We start from the raw sequence: 7,143 nt of genomic DNA on the forward strand, positions 1-7,143 counted from the left end.
GCCATCTCAGCGGATAAGGCACACTAAATGCATTTGATGTAGGTTTGAGCATGAGGGTTAAGAAAAACAGAGCAGGGGGCTGGAGAGATGGCTCAGAGGTTAAGAGCATTGCATGCTCTTCCAAAGGTCCTGAGTTCAATTCCCAGCAACCACATGGTGGCTCATAACAATCTGTAATGGGGTCTGGCGCCCCCTTCAGGCCTGCAGGCATACACACAGACAGAATATTGTATACATAATAAATAAATAAATATTTAAAAAAAAAACAGAGCAACCATTTGTTAGAAGGCTCAGGACTCATCTCAACGTTTTCCTCATGACTGCCCAGCCTAACCACAGGCCTCTGGCCATGAGGAGAACACGGCTTACATAGCTCCATGTGGAAGACTGTTGGGGGAGAGGTTGACCCATCAAGAAACAAAGGGTAAATAAAGGAAGAAGACCACCACGTGACAAGAACCTGACCCAATCTATGGGCTCCAGGGACTGACAGTTGTTGACAGTTTTTCAGCATTCTCAGGTCAGATCCAAAAAGTGCTCAGGTTCTCAGTCTGGCCTTCCTGATTATTTTGTTAACTTCAAACTTGTCCACAAGACTCCATGGGCTAAGCCAGGTGGTGGTGGCACACGCCTTTAATCCCAGCACTCGGGAGGCAGAGGCAGGAAGATCTCTGTGAGTTTGAGACCAGCCTGGTCTATAAGAGCTAGTTCCAGGACAGGCTCCAAAGCCACAGAGAAACCCTGTCTTGAAAAAGAAAGCAAAACAAACAAATAAACAAAAACCCCAAGTGTCCAGGCTGGGGTATGAGTCTTTCCTGATTGCAGTTGTCTTGAGTAAGGGCCATGAAGCCATGAAGTTTCCCCCAAAGAAGCCAGAGAAGCAGTGGGGCCGTCATGGAACTGCTGGCTGGAGATGGTCTGTGGTCTGTGGCCATATTCATAGTCAGTTTCATAATGCTGGTGGATCTGATGCACCGGCACCCGCTCTGGACTGCCCGCTACCCGCCAGGCCCTGTGCCATTGCCTGCGTGGTGCAGCCTGCTGCAAGCGGACCTCGAGAATATGCCGCACAGCTTGTACCAGGTGAAGGGGATATGATGGTGGAGGGCAGCCGAGGTATGGTGCGCCTTGCTGCCTACGGTGCTGAAGCCACAGGCATTCAAGAGGAACGGTTAAGGTTGCTGTGCTTCCTGAGGGTGGGCACTGCAGGCCTGAGGACGCTCAGCCTTCCAAGGGCAGAAACATGGCAACACAATGGCAGGAAGCTGGTGCAGGATTAGTTGGATAGAGCAGAAGTCATGGAGGCCCCAAGTCCCTTCTGATCCCCTCAGTGAATGAAGCATCAGGGCTGTGGGGGAGGGATGAGGGTATAGAGCAGCATGGTGGTCAAGCAATCAGGAGGAGAGAGGTGCTGTGGTTGATGCGTGGTCTCAAGGTCACTGCTGACCTCCAGGAACCAGAGATTCCTCCTGTATGTTGGGATGCTGAGGGACCCCGTGGCAGTTCCCTGGCTCTAGAAAAGACTACAGCTGGGTGATCTCTAATCTATTATGAATCCTTTGCTGAACATAGAAAACGAGACACCCAAGTCACAAAACGCCAGATCTCAGACTGGGATGGAGCTCAGTGGTAGAGCATTTGCCCAACATATGTGAGATCCTGAGGTCAGTAACAAGACCCACAAATGTGTGTACTCATGTAGGCATGCACAATACATTAAGACTTGTATGGTGAGCCTGGGTCTAGCATCGGCTGGGGGCTTCCACTTTACGGTTGCTTTGTCCCTCCTCTTTAGTGTCAGTATTGCTTCGGTGACGTGTTCAGCCTGCAGGTGGCCTGGAAGCCCACAGTCGTGATCAACGGACTGAAGACCACGCACGGGGTGCTGGTGACCCATGGAGAGGACACTGCTGCCCATCCCCGAATGCCAGTCTGTGAACACCTGGGCTTTGGGCCTAAGTCCAGAGGCAAAGGCTGCATCAGGGGACTGGGGTGGGCAGGAGCTGGGTCACAGATAGGCTTGTGGGCAGCAACTAGAGGAAGGACAGGGCCTAATGGAGCTGGTGATGTAGTCAAGCAATGCAACGAAAAGTTGCTGAGTGTTGAGAGCAGAGGACGACACAGTTGGGTGTCCTTGGTTATACACAGATGTCCCTGCAGGTGTGGCGTTAGCACCGCATGGGCCTGAGTGGCGAGAGCAGCGGCGATTCTCTGTGTCCACCATGCGCAACTTTGGCCTGGGCCAGAAATCCCTGGAGCAGTGGGTGACGGACGAGGCAGGCCACCTCTGTGACACCTTCGCAGACCAGGCTGGTGGGTGGTGGGTGGTGGGTGGGTGGTGGGTGAGGGGTGCAGAGGGGCACAGGGAGACAGGAGCAGCACAGTGACTTGCTTACCTCTCTACTCCCAGGACAACCCCTCAGTCCCCACAGTCTCCTGAACAAAGCTGCGTGCAATGTGATCTCGTCCCTCATTTACGCCCATCGCTTTGAGTATGAAGGCCCTTACCTCGCCAGAATTTTAAAATAGCAGAAGAACATTTGGAACAACTTTCTGGCTTTATTCCTGAGGCAGGAGACTCACGGCAGTCCACAGAGCCACGTCGATGCTGTCCATCCTCCCAGGAGCAGTTGTGTGGCAAGGCCACGGGAAGGTTTTTTGGGAGTCAACTACGGGTGGAAAGACCTGAAGCTTGACAAACCTCTGAAAGTAGGAGGGGAGAAGTGGATCAAAGTCAGGGTTTCTAGAGAGGGAGACAACCTGTACCCTCTGTGTACACGGAAGCCACACAAGCCTGTGGTTTCCAGGACAGAATATTCGTTCTGTTCACCCCAGGCTGCAAGAACTTGAAGGATGGCACTGAGGAGGAGGCAGGTGATGGGTGAGGACAAACAGGCTCTGGATCCTTGTAAGGGAGCCTGTGAACTGAGACTGGTCCAGGTGGACACCGAGTAGAGGAGGCACTCAGGGGCCAGCCAAGTGGTGCATGGGTAAGGAGCTTGCCAAACAAGCCTGGAGATCTGAGTTTGATGTCTGGGAGCCACATAAGGTACAGATGATGGGCCCTATCCATTGTCCTATTCCTTGCTAACACACACCATGGTACATGAGCCCCATATACAATAAATATTAATAATTTTAAAAAGAAGAAGCACTGGGATTTCTTCTTTGCTTGTCACAGGTCCTTAATTCCTTCCCAATGCTCCTGGGCATCCCAGGCCTGGTGGATGAGGTCTTCCCATGGCAGAAGGTGTTCGTGGCCATGTTAGAGAAGCTGTTGACCGAGCACAAGATGACCCGGGACCCTACCCAGCCACCCCGAGACCTGACTGATGCCTTCCTGGCTGAGGTGGAACAAGTGAGGGTCAGCCCGGCAGTGGTGGGAGGCAGAGACAGGTGGATCTCTGTGAGTTCGAGGTCAGCCTGGTCAACAGAGTGAGTTCCCGGATAGGCTCCAAAGCTACAGAGAAACCCTGTCTCAAAAAACAAAACAGAAAACAAAGAAGAAAAGAAAAAGTGAGGAACAGCTGCAAGAGATGAAACCAGAGGCACTGGTTAAAGTGGCCCCTGGATTCTGAGGCCGGGAAGTGGCTCAGCACCTAAGCTACCTGGAGACAGTTGGAGGGTATTGTAGGGTTTCCTCTGTTCTCCTCTGAGCCCACCCTCTCTGCTGGCTCAGGCCAAGGGGAATCCTAAGAGCAGCTTCAGTGATGACAACCTGCTTCTGGTGATAGCTGGCACATTCCCTGCATGGGGTGGGGACCACCTCAAGCACACTGTCCTGGGCCCTGCTGCTCATGATCCTGTACCCAGCCGTGCAGAGTGAGCCTGGCTGGGGCTGGGAGGGAGAAAAGAGAGGCACACTCCCTGATCTTGAGACACTCATGGCTGCCAACACTGGTTTGACTCAGTTTCGGTGTCTTTCACACATGGGCCTAGACCCTAACACAGAGGTAGGAGAGGTCAAGGTGTAGCCTTTGGCTCCTTAACTGAGGGGATGCTTCCAACAGGAGGTCAATGATGTCATAGGCTGTGGATGCCCAAAAATGTGAGCCTGTTTCCACGTTGACCAAAGGTCAGAGAGTTGGACTTTACCTCTGTCCTCCAAGGTTATGGTGCTCCTGCCCCACCTAGATTTAGGTCAGAGAGTTCTGCAGTTTCTCAAGGTTATTGCCAACAGGTGTTGCTAATGCTGCTAAGAGCCAGACCTCAGCTTTCAGGAATAGAGAAGTAATTGTTTCTACCTCAATCAAAAGTCTAAGGATTCCCTTAAGATTCCAGTTCCTTCAAGGAGGTAGCTTAGGTTTTCACCTAGGGAGTGGTTGGCTAAGGAATGTTTTAGTCTAGGGTGTGAGCAAATGACTTGTTTTGTTCTAGCAACAGATTGTTTCCACTAGGCTGTGGCCCGTGACCTTCATCTGGTTTGTTCACTTCCTTGTAATCCCTTTTTTGTTTTTTTTTTTTTTTGTTTTACTCCTACCTTTTGGGGTCAGGGGTATTTTAAGCAATTGGAAATTAAACGCGGGCAATTTTAGTATTCACTGGAACTCCCTCCCAGTACTATTCTATGTTTTTCTGTCTTACTATTTTCGCGTCTTCGAATTCTTTACTAATAGTGAGTTCTTTACTAATATTTCTAAATCCCAACACCCTATCCTGGCGAGTGGTATTTTTGTTGAGGCTGGTCCCGGACAATAGGTCAGGCAAGGAGTCCAGAGATAGCGGACCAGGCCTGCACGCCCTTCACCCATGCTGCCATTCATGAGGTGCAGAGATTTGGGGGCATTGTTCCACTGAATTTTCCAGATATGACATTTGTGACATTGAAGTACAGGGATTCCTCATCCCCAAGGTATGCATTGAAGCTACCTGGAGCGAGTGAGAAGGAAGCGTAAAACACGCAACAAACCTGCTTAGGAGTTTATTAGAGGAGACGTGTACAGGCCTGGTGAGGTCCGTGGGCAGAGAGAGAGAGAGGGCTGACGATGGTGCGTCCAGCTTTTAAAGGCTGCCAGCGCACTTGTACAGGCAGATGATGTAGCTACGCCATACACAGATGACGGAGCTCACGCATGCGCGCAAGGGCTTACGTAGCTGCATCATATGTAGGTGACATAACCATGCCGCACGTGAGCCACACAGGGCCTTTTGAGGTTCCGGGGCGACTAGATATTTTTGCCTGAGGGCTTCTCTGCACATACATGGCCCTGGAACCTGGAAATGCCAGCCATGCTGGTTTGGCTAAAATCATAATATTCCATACTTTTGTTAATTATAAAAATTTGGGGAGTTTGGGGTCTTTAATGGATGGGAATGGGGTGTCGTCAGGTCTCTTGTGACTACTTCCTGCTAATTTTGTGGGTGTCGTCAGGTCTCTCGAGACTGCTTTTTGTTGATTTTGTGGATGTCAGAGTTGAGGTGCTTGACCATGTCCTGGGGTGACTGATTACTTTTGTGTTTTGGGGGCTCTGTGGAACTGGCTGACTGGCAGCTTAGACCTTGCAAGATGCTGAAAAGGCAGAAAATTATGTCTGGAAAAATTTCAGATCCTGGTGATTGAGGGAGGTGTAGCGCCCACTGTACTACATGACAGTACGGTACTCCTCCTGTATTGCGGTGCCTGCACTAGAGGACCATTCGCAAGCTGGGCAGGTGCCTGGAGATTTAAACACACAAAGACACAGAGACACGGGTCATCCTTGAAACAGGAATGCCCCCTTTATTGTATCCATGGGCAGCTTCTATAGGGATCCTTAACTGATAGCCACGCCCCAGCCAAACCCACCAGAAACCACTCTCCTGCCATCAGGAACTCCTGAGTATCTCCTGCTCAGAGCAGCTGCAAGCATAACACGTTGTTTACAAGAAATTCGGGATCTGGGGGTTCACAGCTCCCAACAGGTCAGGGTAATAGTTAATCCCAAGTAAATGATCTGAGAGGTAGACAGTTGGACCTTAGAAGGTGAGACTCTATAGCCCTTTTTGGACAGGAAATTTAAAAGACTGGAGGTATTAGTTTTGCTAATCTCTAAGGATGGATTGCAAAGTAAGATATCATCTACATACTGTATGAGTTTAGACTTAGGGAGAGATAGTGAGGGTAGATCAGAAGCCAAAGCCTGACCAGATAGGTGTGGGCTGTCCCGGAATCCCTGGGGAAGGATGGTCCAGGTGAGCTGTGTGGAGAGGTGGGTGTCAGGGCCAGTCCAAGTGAAGGCAAAGATTTTTTGAGATTGAGAGCTGAGAGGAACAGAGAAAAAAGTATCCCTGAGAAGTGGGAGATTCCTGGAGGGATAATGGGAAGAAGTGTGTAAGGGTTAGGCACTACAGGATGAAGAGGGACCACTGCAGAGTTAATGAGCCAGAGGTCTTGAACCAGGCAATAGGTTCCATTAGGTTTTTAAACAGTAAGTATAGGGGTGTTAAAGGGAGAAGAGGTGGGCTGGAGAGATGGCTCAGAGGTTAAGAGCATTGCCTGCTCTTCCAAAGGTCCTGAGTTCAATTCCCAGCAACCACATGGTGGCTCACAACCATCTGTAATGAGGTCTGGTGCCCTCTTCTGGCCTGCAGGCATACACACAGACAGAATATTGTATAAATAATAAATAAATAAATATATTTAAAAAAAAGAGGTACTTACTGGGCAGGTTGGCATGACTAAAAGTAAATGAGTGAGATAAATACACCTAAAAACACAGTTAAGTGGTGAGGTTTGCTGAGGTAGACAAGGCTGTCCCCCTACCTCGACAATAGGGAAACTAGAAGGAGAGGTAGGCCCCCAGAATTCCCTCAGTACTGATTAAGCACTCCGGTGTCCAAGAGAAAGGAGATGGGCCATCCTGATACCGTGATGTTTACCTGTGGCTCCCTGATACAGATGATGGTTGTGGTTGGGTCAGAGGAGCTCGGGAAGCCTCACTAGTCCATCACCAGACCTAAGGTCAGCTCGTGAATTTTCTGGGTTTGCTGTCTTCATGCCATGATGTGAACAAAGACAATCGACTGCCCAATCCTTCCCTATGGCATCTCGGACCAGGTCTCGTGGGACCAAGATGAGGATTAGGGCATGCTCGGGCCCAGTGGCCGTTACTACCACATTTGAAACACAGGCCTGGTGGTTCTTGAGCCCCGGGGGGGGGGGGG

At 50.3% G+C, this 7,143-nt stretch overlaps 1 pseudogene; it reads left to right on the forward strand.

Moving 5' to 3' along the window:
- The first annotated feature begins 879 nt into the window (after window positions 1–879).
- LOC126515775 (cytochrome P450 2D3-like) overlaps window positions 880–7,143 on the forward strand; it is an 18,595-nt pseudogene continuing 12,331 nt past the window's right edge.

This window comes from Alexandromys fortis, unplaced genomic scaffold (genome assembly GCF_014885135.2).
Source record: "Alexandromys fortis isolate MF-2015 unplaced genomic scaffold, M_Fortis_MF-2015_v1.1 scaffold_157, whole genome shotgun sequence".
NCBI lineage: Eukaryota > Metazoa > Chordata > Mammalia > Rodentia > Cricetidae > Alexandromys > Alexandromys fortis.